Genomic DNA, 13,001 nt, shown 5'->3' with positions numbered 1-13,001 from the left:
CCAGAACCCTGGTAAAATATTTTTGTGATAACCAAGAAGACAAATAGACAGAATGAAAAGTAGAAAGCCATGCCCATTTCCCCCTTGAAGCTATCAGTTCACTGCTCTCCTTCCCACCCGGGATCTTTCCTCTGTAACCTCTAGAATCCTCCTCCTTGAAAACTAAGGTTACCCACGCCCTTCAGTGATTGATAGAACACCCCCTTCACCTCCTAGCCATAATGAAGTAGTTCTTTCCTAAACCTGCTAATTCTCCCACACCTTCGTCCTAAAATTCCCAACTGGCAAGCCATGGCACATTGGTGTGCCACACCTCTGTGTAACATACTATTCAAGCAATATCTGTCAGATGGACATCCTTAGGTGGGTTTCCACGTGATATAGAGCAGAGTACAACATGCTCTAAAAGGTAACAGGCTTTGAGTAGTGTCCAACTGGTAATAAACAAAGATGACATGTTTTCTAGAAAAACTTCGCCTTATGAGTATGTAAGGGACTGCAGTCAGGGCATTAAACAGCTTGACACAAAAAATGAAAGGATATCAAGTGAACAGCCATAATAAATATGCCACTGTTTTCAATGGCATATTTTGAAAATTAAATTCTCAACATGCATAGAGAAAGCAAAAATAATAACAACAGTAAAAAGTAAAGAAATAGTGAACTAAAACATGAAATAGACATCTCCTAATTGTAAGTATGCTTTAATATTAGTGAAATAACTAAAAAATATAGTCAGGTCCAGGAAGTATGTTAAATATTAATTTTAATTAAAGTTTAGCATTATTTATTATTCTATAATTAGTTTTAAAATTTGAAAAATCAATAATACATATGTATAATATTTCACATCTTCATATAGAACATTTTCTGGAAGTTGATAAACTCATACAGAATTTTTAATGTCTACAAATGTACTTCTACAAAATTCAGGTAATTAACAGTGTGCCATAAACAAGCAAACATAAAAGGAGACTCTAGGAGGCAATTCAGATGCTGATGCAGCCATACTCACTTCTAGCTGGCCACAGAAATAAACCAACTAAGGTTCTCAGTCTTTGAGGCTCTGGGAAAGAAATAAACAAGCCAGGGCCCTCCCTATGGAAAAGACTCCCTAAGAGACAAATTCTGGGAAAGAAAGGAACAAGCCAACTCTCTCCTTGGAGTTGGTTCAAGATGGTTGTTCAAGGATCCTCCAAAGACAGAGGGTCATCTAGGCCACTATCCTAGTCTTCAGACTCTGCCACCCACAGATGTTGGTTATCTCTGATCACTTCTCGGTTCTGTTTCTTGACCCTTGAGTCTGAGGAAGAGATAACTGAGTCAGAGCCCATCTACAGAACCCCTGGCTAATTGCTAAGATCAATTGTTTGGGCCTTCCAAGAAAGAAGAACATTTTAGGATGCTAACCCAGGCTTCCTCACTCTCAAATGGCCTCAGAGACTGGGAACACACTCAATTCTGGGGCCCAATTCTTGGGCCTTGAGATTATGGGAAAGATAGGACTAAACCAAAAATCTCCTATGAAAGCCCCTTAGAGTGGCTAAGGGCAATTGCTGCAGGAGAAACATAAAATAGTAACCAAATTTTTCATATCCATAGCAAATCACAGGTCCTGGCTATCCCAGAAAGCTAGACTGTAGGAGAGAAAGAAGCAAGTTATGAATCCTCATGTGCTTTTGATGGTAGTCAAAATTGGCATGATCCTTTTGGAGATCAATCTTCCAATACCTAGTAAAGTTGAAGATATGCATTAACTATTACCAAGTAATCCCTCTCCTAGATATCTGTCTTAGAGAAACATAAACGTGTGCAACAGGAGATAAGAATGTTCTTAGCAGCACTGTTCACTACAGCCAAAAACTAAAAGCAATCCAAATGTCCATAAACAGTAGCATGTATAAATAGGTGTGCATGTGCACGCGTGTCAGTATACATAGGCAAAGAAGTAGTTACCATGAAAGTCAATTCAGGATAAGTGGTTACCTTTAGGAGAGAGAAAAGGGTAAAACTGGAGGCTTCTGGATAACCTGCAATGTTCTATTTTTGGTCCTGAAAAGTTCTTTTATGGGTATTCACTTTATAAGTACTCATTTTAGTGTATATTTATATTTTATGCAACTTTCGATATTTTTGTTATAATGCACAATTTTAAAAATATTTAAAAAAAGAATCCAGGGCCTTCCTATGGAACTCCCTTAAAGCATTCCCAAACAGCACGTGTTCTCAACCTTTCTGAGATAACAGATGATGTAACATAAAAAGCATCCACCCCTCTCTGTAAAAGCTATAGGGACTGGCTATCCATATTCATTCGCAATAGGATCCTTAAAAAGGGATGCCTGGGCAAGCCAGGGTCCTAATAGCAGTACCATTTCCCTTCAAGTTGCTAAGGGCAGTTGTCAAAGTCCCTCCAAGTATAGGAATCAATATAGAATGCTCCCCCTACATTCAAGATTTTACCACCAGTCCTTTCCTGGCCCTGGTTATTGTCAAAAGAAAAAAAAAAGTCTGTGAAGCAAAGACAAAGTTAGAACAAAGCTAGGGCCATCCAGGGGTTCTGCTGCAAAGCTGGTTAAGGGCAACCATTGATGCTGACCATTGCTAGCTTCCATCCCCTAAATCTTCTTCCCTGCTGTAAAAATCTGTGCTCCTTTAATGGTCATGCCACCTGTCTCTCAGCTACACTCACCCTTTCTTCTACAAAATATAGCATCTTTCTCACCTTCCTCTCCACTCTTACACTCTCTATCTTTCCTTCTACCTTTGATGATCCCATGGCTAACTTGTCCATCACCATAGCTTCACAGTTCCCTGACCTCCTCTACTCCCAACTCATCTACCCACTAAACCTGTCACTATCCAGAACTACTTTTCCTCTGAAATCTTAAGCTCCAATATACTACTTTGACCACAATTTCCTGTCTGCCATTCCACCTTTTTTTTTTTTTTCTGCTGAGGAAGATTTGCCCTGAGCTAACATCTGTTGCCAATCTTCCTCTTTTTGCTTGAGGAAGATTTGCCCTGATCTAACATCTGTGCCAATCTTCCTCTATTTTGTATGTGGGTCACTGCCACAGCATGGCCACCGATGAGTGGTGTAGGTCTGCGCCCAGGAATTGAACCCAGGCTGCCAAAGTGGAGTGCGCAGAACTTAACCACTAGGTCACAGGGCCAGCCCCTGCCATTCCAACTTTTTAACATCTACTCCTTGAGCTTTGAAATCTCCATACAACATCCCCCCACACCCACCCACATATTCACACAGCTTCTCTTTCTCTGGTTCCATAGAATCCTCCTGAGAATACACATTCCCTGATGAGACTATATCCAATGGTCTATAACCTGAACAAATCTCATAAGTAACCTCAACAACCCACTTAGCCCCTCAAACCTTCCACCACCCACAATCTTCACTACCATATTCACAAGTGTAAAATCAAATCCAGTATTTGCCTTCCTTGCTCCCACTTCTTGACAGCTGAGCACACCTGAACAAAAGACAAAACTAAAAACACTTTATTTCCAACTCAGATAGGTGTTCATTACTGCCCATCAATCTTCTCTCATTCCCTAAAGAAGGTTGCAACCTTCCTCCTCTTTCCTCTGGCCCCTGGCCATTCCCTCTCACACTCCAGAATGCCCTTACTACCTTATTCACAGAGAATATAGGGCACCAAGAAAGAAACTCCTTCAATCTCTTGCCTCTCCAAAACCTCAAAAATATGCCTTTCTGATCCTCAACTCCAAAGTCAGAAGTGATGCCCTTTCTTTTGCTCATGTCCAGTCCTTCCACATGTTCTCTACACCATATCTTTTCCACATCTTGCTTCTTCAGTTATACCCTTTCTCTCCTATGTTTTCAACTTCTCTGTTTTTATCAGCTCCTCCTCTGCAGAACATATAAACATGTTCAAATCTTTCATCCTGAAAATACACATGTACCACCTGTTACTTATTCTACTTTTCACAGACAAGATCCTTGACACAATAGTCTACCCTCACTTCATCAACACTTTCACCAATTACATTATTGGCCCTCTGCACGTTAGCCTTCACCAACACTGATCCAAACACACTCACTGCCCTGTTTTCCCCTAAATCTCTAATCTAACAGAACCCTCTCGGTCCACATCTTATATAACCATGTAGAGAAATTTCATAGTTTATATTAAAAATAGTTTAACATAGTAGTTTTAAAAGACAAATGCAAAACATGTTCATTAGTATACAATAGTGCCTGGCACAGAGAAACACATAAAAGGAGATAAGCATCTTCAATCATCATTCTACCCACCCAGAAATAACTGTCAAAGTTACAGTCCAAACTCTGGAAGAAGCTAAGCAATCATCTCATTCTCCCTCAAACTCTTAAATCATAGGAGGAAGGGGAATTCTCAGATTACTCAAGGGTACACAATTAGGCCTCAGTGCCAACTGGTGGAGCTTTGAAGAGGAAGAGCACAACAAGCAAAAGTTTTAGTGTGGTCTGTTAAAGAAAAAAATATTCTGACACTTGTTAAAATGGTAAGAAAGACTGTATTAAGGACTATTGTGACAGGTGTCAAGACTATTGCAATAGAGGAGAGAGACTGGACTGAAGTCTGAATACAGTAAAGACAGCTGGGGACCTATAGTCAAGAGCAGATTTGGGAGGGGAGTCAGTGGATAGAAAATTACTAAGAGGAGACATCAAGGATAGGAGGATTCTTGCTAAACCCACTTAGGATTCTTGCTGAAGGCAAGGGTGATCAGATATCAAAGGTGGGGAGATTCTTGCTAAACTGACTTAGCAGGATTCTTTCTAAAACTGTGCTGTGCCGCCAAAGACAATGCCCAAGGACAAGGTCTAGTTCAAAAGAGGACTCAGAGGAGCACAACTAAAGTTTGGTTAAGGAGAGAGTCTTTGCTAGCCCTTTCCCACTCTTCAGCTTTCCTTGGGGAATGTTTCTCCACTGAAATATTCTCTATTTTAGACCTGTGGCAATGAGACCACCCCGGACATACGTGCACATATAGAATTATAGACATGCAACACTATGTACACATGCATGCACAGAATCTATTTTATATGTGTGTGTATATATATATATATTTATTACATATATTATACAGTCATGTGTCCCTTAATGATGGGGATACATTCTAAGAAATGTGTTGTTAGGTGATTTTGTCACTGTTAACATCACAGAATGTACTTACACATACCTAGATGGTATAGCCTACTATACACCTAGGCTATAGGGTACTAACCTTATGGGACCACCGTCGTATATGCAGTCCGTCGTTGACCAAAATGTCATTATTCGGCGTATGACTGTATTATTATATATATGTATATGTATATATACAAATACACATATACATATTTATATATATAAAATGCCATGTTACACTGCACCCTATACGTGTGTGGTGTGTATTGGAGAATTGTGTGCATACATATATATATATATATATACATATATATATATAATAGATTACAATATATGTGAAAATATATATATATATATGCACACACACAAACTCTCCCAGACATATCTCTCTCCTGACAGCTATACTTCCCTCCTTACTGGTCTCCTATTGCCCCATTCCCATCCACTCACTCAGCACATCATCAGTACATCACAGAAGGGATTGCATACCTCATCTGCTTAAGACAATTCCATTACTTCTCCCAGATAGCCTCAGAGTGCAATTCCTGTTCTGCGACCTGACCTTTGGGGGTCTCAACGTCCTGGTCCCTATCTATGTCTCCAGTTTCGTCTCTCCTCCCCTACATAAAACTTATGTTCCAGTTTTAACTAACTATATATATGCTTTTCCTTGAATACATCAAGATCTCCCCACCTCTTCCAGTTTCCTCTGACTGAAACACCCTTCATAGCTCCTCTATCTTCATATCTCCTATACTCATCCAATATCAAGCATTGTCTCTCCTTTCTAGAGCATTTTCAGATGCCCCCTATGTGCTCCCACAGCCTGTCATCCCACTTTCTTATGCCCACTATAGTATTGATCATACTCTTTAGACACTGTCTACTTATTCACTCATATCCCCACTATCATGAATCTTCATCAAGAACAGGAACCAGTCAGGTTTACCTTCACATCTCCTGCACACAGCATAAGACCAGATACATGGTAGTTAAGTATTCTACAAATTTTTGCTGAATGAATGACTACATAAACAAATGAAAGCCATGCTTAGCTAATTTTCAGTGGAATGCTGGGGAGTCATTCAAGCGTATTGAAAAGAGTGAGGAAAAGGACACAACATAAGGTCAGGTAGTATGACTAAAAAAATAATAATAATCCCCTGAGCACTCACATCTTGGTTTCTAAGTACCAATCCCTACTAAAACAATACATGACTGCTTGCAAAATGACTGATTCCAGGGCTGGAGCAGGGAGTGCACACGAGGAGCCTAAAATATCTTGTGTCAGAAAGCAAGGAAGCCAAGATCCAACGAGATCATGTGAAGAGAATATAGGAGCCAAATAGAAAGGGATCCTAATTTCTAAGATGACACAGTTTGAGCACCAAAAAAAAAAAAGAAAAGAAAAAAAGGATCACAATGGATACACTAAAATACATGAAAAGCCATTAATTCCTAAAAATTCCTGACTTTCATTTTATGAAATGTACTTCAAGACAAAAAGGTAGCTGATAAGGAAAAGGTCTTCTTTATAAAATAATTCCAGCTAATAAACGCAGAAGGTGATAGAATTAGACCACTATTTGTCAACGACTATTGAAATAATGAACTTAAACAATTATCTTCAATGGCTGCTAAAACCAACAAGAGAAAGATTGGTAGGAGATGCTACAGTGGAGGGATCAGGCTGAGAACATCTGAAAACACAAATCAGTCCCAGCATCATTAAAAAGATAAAACCAAACATGATGAAATGCAATAGAAAGTGCATATCACTGCCTGAAATGATTCTTTCCCTTAAAAAATAATTGAAACTGAATCTAATCAAGCCTCTAGCTCTAAATGCCAGTGAATAGGAAACATGGGAAAGGGAAAACAAAATAAATGCCACCTCAAAGAAACAGTCCTCTAAATCCATTTGTCAATAAGACAAATGACTTAGTTTCTGTAATCAATGCTCTTTAAAATGGGGGGGGCGGTAATAGAAGGTCTTATAGGAAAAGAAACTTAAGAGAAAAATATACAGTGGCAATAAACTGCCCTTGTTTGGATACGGATTTAACAAAGCAACTGTAAAAAGACATCTTTAAGACAATCATGGAAATTTGAATATGGACTGAGTATTAGATGATATAAGGAATTATTGTTAATCTTACTAAGTATAATGGCCTAGTGGTTACTTCATATAATGCACTTATGAGTTAGGGATGCATAATGAGTTATCTACCTGTGTAATGACGATGTCTGGGATTGCTTTAAAATACCCCAGTGAAAAAAGTGGGTAAGGAGAAAAGATCAAACAAAATTGGCAAAATGGTATTAATTGTGGAAGGTAGGGAATGGATACATGCATGTTTATTTTACTATTTTCTACTTTAAATATATTTGAAAATTTCAGTAATAAAAGAAAAAAGACAGAAGCCAATGTGAAGGGGCTCCAACTGGCCCCTTCCAAACTGAACAGTTTGAGCAACAGAAGAAATAATGACCACAATGGATTGAAAAGTACTTAATATATAAACATCTGTAAGTTTAACAAAATAGAGAAAGTGACAACAATAAATCCTCAAGAAATATAAAAATACTTTAATCTAGGTTGAAAGATGGTTTTAAATACCAGCTGTAAAAGGCTTGTTGGGGAAAAAAAGAAATTTGAAAATGTATTAGGTATTAGATGATATTAGGGAATTACTGTTAATTTTTATTCATAAGATAATGGTAATTAAATTATTAAGAAAATGTTCCTAATATTAGGAGATGAATGCTGAGATATTTAGGGGTGAAGTGCCATGATATGTGCTCCTCAAATTGATCTATTAGGTGGTATCTCAATCAAAACGCCAAGGAGAATTTTTATGGTAATTTCCAAGGTGACTCTAAAATGTATACGGAAAATCAAAAGACCAAGAATAACCAAGGCATTATTGAAGAAAAAGAACAAAACTGTAGGACTTAATGACCATATATAAGGTATATTATAAAGTTACATTAATTAGGACAGTGGCGCTCAGACAAGGAGAGAGAAATAAACCAAACTGAATAGCATCCAGAAACAAACCACATATATAACCTAATCATTTGATTTATGAAAAAGATGACACTATAGAAGAGAAAGAATGATCTTTACAATTAAGTTGTATTAGGTTGACTAGATGTCCATTTTGACCAAAAAAAAAAAAGGCCCTTTACCCATACCCATAACTCATACTGGCAACATACACAAAAATCAATTACAAAGGAACCGTAAATATAAGTGAGGGATTAAACAAAGACACAACATAAAAAATATCTTCATGACCTTGAGAAAGGCAAATATTTCTTAACCAGGACAAACGAGGAGTAGCCACGAAAGGGAAAAATTATGAATTGAACAATATTAAAATTGAGATCTTCAGTTCATCAAAAGACACTATTAAGAGATCAAAAATGCAAGTAACTGAGATTTGCAATAAATATATCTAACAAAGTATTCACATTCTTAATATAGAAAGATCTCCTACAAATCAATAAGAAAAAGACAGTTCAAAAGAAAAAGTGGTCAAAAGACTTGAATAGGCACCTCATAAAAAGATATCCAGGCCAACAAACATATGGAAAGATACACATTTATCACCAGAGATATGCAAATTAAAACCACAATGAGATACCATTCATAACCACTAGAATGGCTACTTTTTTTTCTTAAAAAGAAAAGACAATGACAAGTGTTGGCAATACTCTAGAGCAACTGGAACTCTTAAAAATTTCTGTTGGGAGTTTTTTAGTACAACCACTTTAGGAAACTGGTTGGCAGTATCTACTAAAGCTAGTCATATACATAACCTATGATTCAGCAATTCTAAGGTATATGCCCAACAGAAATGTGTGCATATATCACCAAAAGACATGTATTAGAATGTTCACAGTACTATTTACAGGCCAAAAATGGTAACAACCAAAATGCTCATCTATCATAATATATTCACATAATGCAATACATAGCAATGAGAATGAAGGACTTACTATAACACCTAATAACATGGATGAATCTCCAAAACAGAATCTTAAGCCAAAGAAGTCAGACCCCAAAAAATGCATACTATACTATTGTATTTTTATAAAGTCCAAAAACAGGCAAAATGATAGCAGTCATAGAAGCAGGACTGTGATTAATTTGGAGTTTAGTTGTGACTGGCAGGGAATACATTCAAGGGCTTTCAGATGTTGATCATGTTCTATTTCTTAATCTCAATGCTGGTTTACACAGGTGTGTTTACACTGTGAAAATGCTTTGAGCTGTACATTTACGATATGTGCATCTTTCTGCATGTTTTTAAGTTTACTTAAAAACAATGCCTGCCAATCTCAAATGGTTCAGCCAAAATATAGATTAAAAAAATATACAAAAAATTATATCTCAATAAAAAAATGGATGGATGGATGGATAGATAGAGCAAGCAAGTGAGTGAACAAGTGAGCTAATACGGCAAAAGTTAACAACTGTTGAATCTAGGTTCGGAGTATAAAAGTATTCATTGTAACTCTTCTTTAAATTTATACTTGTTTAAACTTTTTATTAAAAAACGTTCAAATAAAAAGACTCATCATGCCCCTCAGCTCTTAATATTTATAACTAGGAACTAATTCAAGCACCTGATATAATCCGATTTGTGAAAGGAAACTTTACAAAATGAAATTTCTACACCCAGATTATGTCTTATAAAATAATAAAATAAAATATTCTGTATATTTTCTATTTCTCATTAATAAACAGAGACAAACAGACAGGCAGATGGAGAGAAAGAGAGAACCAGGCCAGGACTGAGTGTCTGACAGACCTTAACTCCATGAACTCCACCACCATCTAGCAAGTTACTATCCACTTCTGAGCCTTGGTTTTATCATCAGTAAAATGACAACGGTAATACTGACCTTAGAGGGTGGTTTTTAACATTAGGGGGACAACTATATTTAAAAGCTTGTCTGTTACAGATAAGCACTGAATTAATTTCAATTTACCATACCAAATATTTATGGGCAACATATGAACACGCAGTGATAAGAGCAGTGAGAGAGGTAAGGAAATATGGTGTCCAATAACACACAATGCACCACAAATAAACAGACTGAGGAAGAGGTGAGGATGGAGATAGAGATGTCTTCCCATAGGGGCTGGTAACTGACGATTCACCTAAATGGTAGCAAGAAGCTAGGCAGGAAGAGAATATGGGGAATTTATATGGACAGATTAGATTATTTGAGTATGTAGAGTGCTGCATTTATGTTATGCAGAAAAGTGACCATGGGCAGGGTGGGGTGAGGGGAAGTGTAGAAAGCAGAGTGAACAAAAAATGCAGAGACACTGACGTAGATTATATCCTGTTTTCCCACTAATATCTGTATAGTTTGTACCCTCACTTCCTTTAGGTTTCTGCTCAAATGTCACCTTACTAGGGAGGCCTTCTTGATCATCTTTTCTAAAATAGTACAGCCCCTCCCCATCACCACCTATTATATATTTATTATATATTCATTTATTGTCTATCTCTCAACTATAAAAGACTGTGTTTTTATCTTCCACTGTTGTATCCTCAGTGCTTAGAACACTGTCTGGCACATAAAAGTTATTCAATAAAAAATTCTTTAATAAATGGATGGATGGATGTACAGTGGGTTGAAGCCAGTGTGATGATGTTTAAACGCTGTGTAATTACGGTTTGAATAGAGAATAGAGACATCAGCAATACCCTTTGAAAAAGTTCCTAAGTGTTTTGGTGTTATGATATCTCTGCCTCATTGTTTATTCTAAAAGAACTGAAAATTATACTCGGCCTAGAAAAAAGAATCACCTCTTATTTTGGCAAGCATAATACACTAGTTACAGGAGAAAGAGGGAATAAATTGCTTGTTCAAGGAGAGCCTTTGTTAAATTCCTCTTTAGAGCCTGAAAAATCCTGACTTTCATTATAAATTTAACGATCATCTCCCCTCACTTGGGTAAAGAACTGAAATAATAAATTGTGATTATAAACTAATGTTCTCATAAGACAAATTACACATGACAAATGGAACAGAAAAATACATTTTACGTTGCAAAAAACGAAAAAAAAAAAGACAAAAGTTTACATTGCACCAAATAGGTAATACTTGCAAAGCTCCTAGGAAAAATCTGTTTGAAAAATCTGCCAGCTTGCTATTCCATGTCGCTGCCAGAGACAAGAAAAGGATCTGCATAATAAACCCAACTCAAGTGAAATAATAAATTTGTGATTGGATGTCATATCTGTCAACCATTTCTGCCCTATGAGAAGTTCTAAAGGGAATGGCAAAGCTTCCACCCTCTAAAGCTGACACCAGGTTATAAGCAAAACCCACTATGTTTGCCCCTCTAAAACTGTGAGGATTCAATTCTAAGTAATTTTTTTTTAATGTCATGAGTAGAGGACTGAAACCAGTGCAATATCTTCTGTGTAATTTTGTTTACAGTAAAAAAATAAAGTAAATGAACATAATAATTTGAACGAGTCCCTATGTCTCTTAGGGCTCTAAAATTTCTGCTTCTTTGCTTATTTCTAAAAAGAACAAAAACAGCCCTGGCCTTGAAACTGAAGTCATACCCGATTTTGGAAAGTATATAATTCACTGGCCTCTGCAGGAGGGGGACAGGAGAGATCCGAAGCCTTCGGAGGAGTAAGATACTGGGGTCAGAAGGAAGAATGTGGGCTCAGAGTGGGGGAAGGGGTTTGCAAAAGTTCTGAGGCTAAAATGGGGTGGAGTGGAAGGTAGGAGTAAGAGGTAAGAAAGAAATCTGTGGTAGAGGGAATGATCCAGGCTCAGAAAGATCGTGAAGAGGATCGGGGATAATGAGGAGAGGTGAAGAATGACCACTGACAAAAAGGACCACAAGAGTCAGAAGGGGGAGGGGACGACCGCCTGCCATCTCTGGAGTAGGAGAGAGGAGATAGGGAGGCGACCGGAACCACAAGGATCAGAAACACCCTTCATACAATGGACTCTGGAGATGAATTCTTCTTTCCATCCCGTGTTGAAGCAAAGAGGAAAGCTTCCCTACAGCGTTTGGGGATTCACTTGTAAGAATTACCAGACCCTTTCTTTACACTCACCTTGACGAAGAAAGCCGCAACGCGACGTTGGCGGGACCGGAAGTGCTATTTTCTTTTGTTTGGCAGAAGCTTAAGCTTCTGCCGCCACCCGCCCACACTTCACTCCAGGCAACTTCCTGTGCCTCTCTAGCAAGCTCTTGCAATACTTGAACTTATTGGCTCTCTCAGCGGATGAGAACCTGGGTAGTGATGTAAAACGACTGGGAGGGGGAATCAGTAACTGTTTACAAATCCCGGCTGTAGTCATCCCAGGAACTGCAGTATCTCTGCCAAACTCCACGTATTCAATTTGTCACCTCACCTTGTTGATTCAGCCTTTGGAATACCTCCTTTACCCTTAGTCCCTTAACTTTTGGATGTCTATAGTTACGTATTTACCATACTGGTTTACTGTTTTCTGACACACAGTTTTGAAAAAAAGTTCATTTTTATTAGTGGCATATTTCAATTTCAAGATTTTTAAAAAATCTTAAATCTGAATCATGTTTGTATTGGGATGATATCCAAAGAGTTTCATGCCATACTCAAATTTCCAAATAAATAAAGGTGAATTCATTTAGAAAGCATTCTTGTATACTTATATACTCCCCCCAAAAATGAAGAAAATGACAACTGACAAAAAGTTTCAATAATAAGAATAATCTTTACTCTCGTTAAAAGTTCAATATTGAATTACTCATTGCCACTAACTCCAGAAAGCTCTTTTGAGTCCAAAATCTGTACCCCAGTTCTCCTCTTT

At 37.6% G+C, this 13,001-nt stretch overlaps 1 protein-coding gene across 5 annotated transcripts in view; it reads right to left on the bottom strand.

The window, feature by feature from the left end:
- Nucleotides 1–12,342, bottom strand: part of MAGED1 (MAGE family member D1) — a 63,243-nt gene extending 50,901 nt beyond the window's left edge. For 3 of the 5 annotated variants that reach the window (XM_058535881.1, XM_058535884.1, XM_058535886.1), the window contains exon 1: nucleotides 12,263–12,342. The gene's annotated coding sequence lies outside the window, so the exon portion shown is untranslated. The remainder of the gene's footprint in view (nucleotides 1–12,262) is intronic. The other 2 variants (XM_058535882.1, XM_058535885.1) reach the window with 2 other exon arrangements.
- Nucleotides 12,343–13,001: the final 659 nt, after the last annotated feature.

The sequence above is a fragment of the Diceros bicornis genome, chromosome X (genome assembly GCF_020826845.1).
Source record: "Diceros bicornis minor isolate mBicDic1 chromosome X, mDicBic1.mat.cur, whole genome shotgun sequence".
Taxonomy (NCBI): Eukaryota; Metazoa; Chordata; class Mammalia; order Perissodactyla; family Rhinocerotidae; genus Diceros; species Diceros bicornis.
Note: the sequence above shows the minus strand (reverse complement) of the source record. Positions and strands in the feature narration are given on the sequence as shown.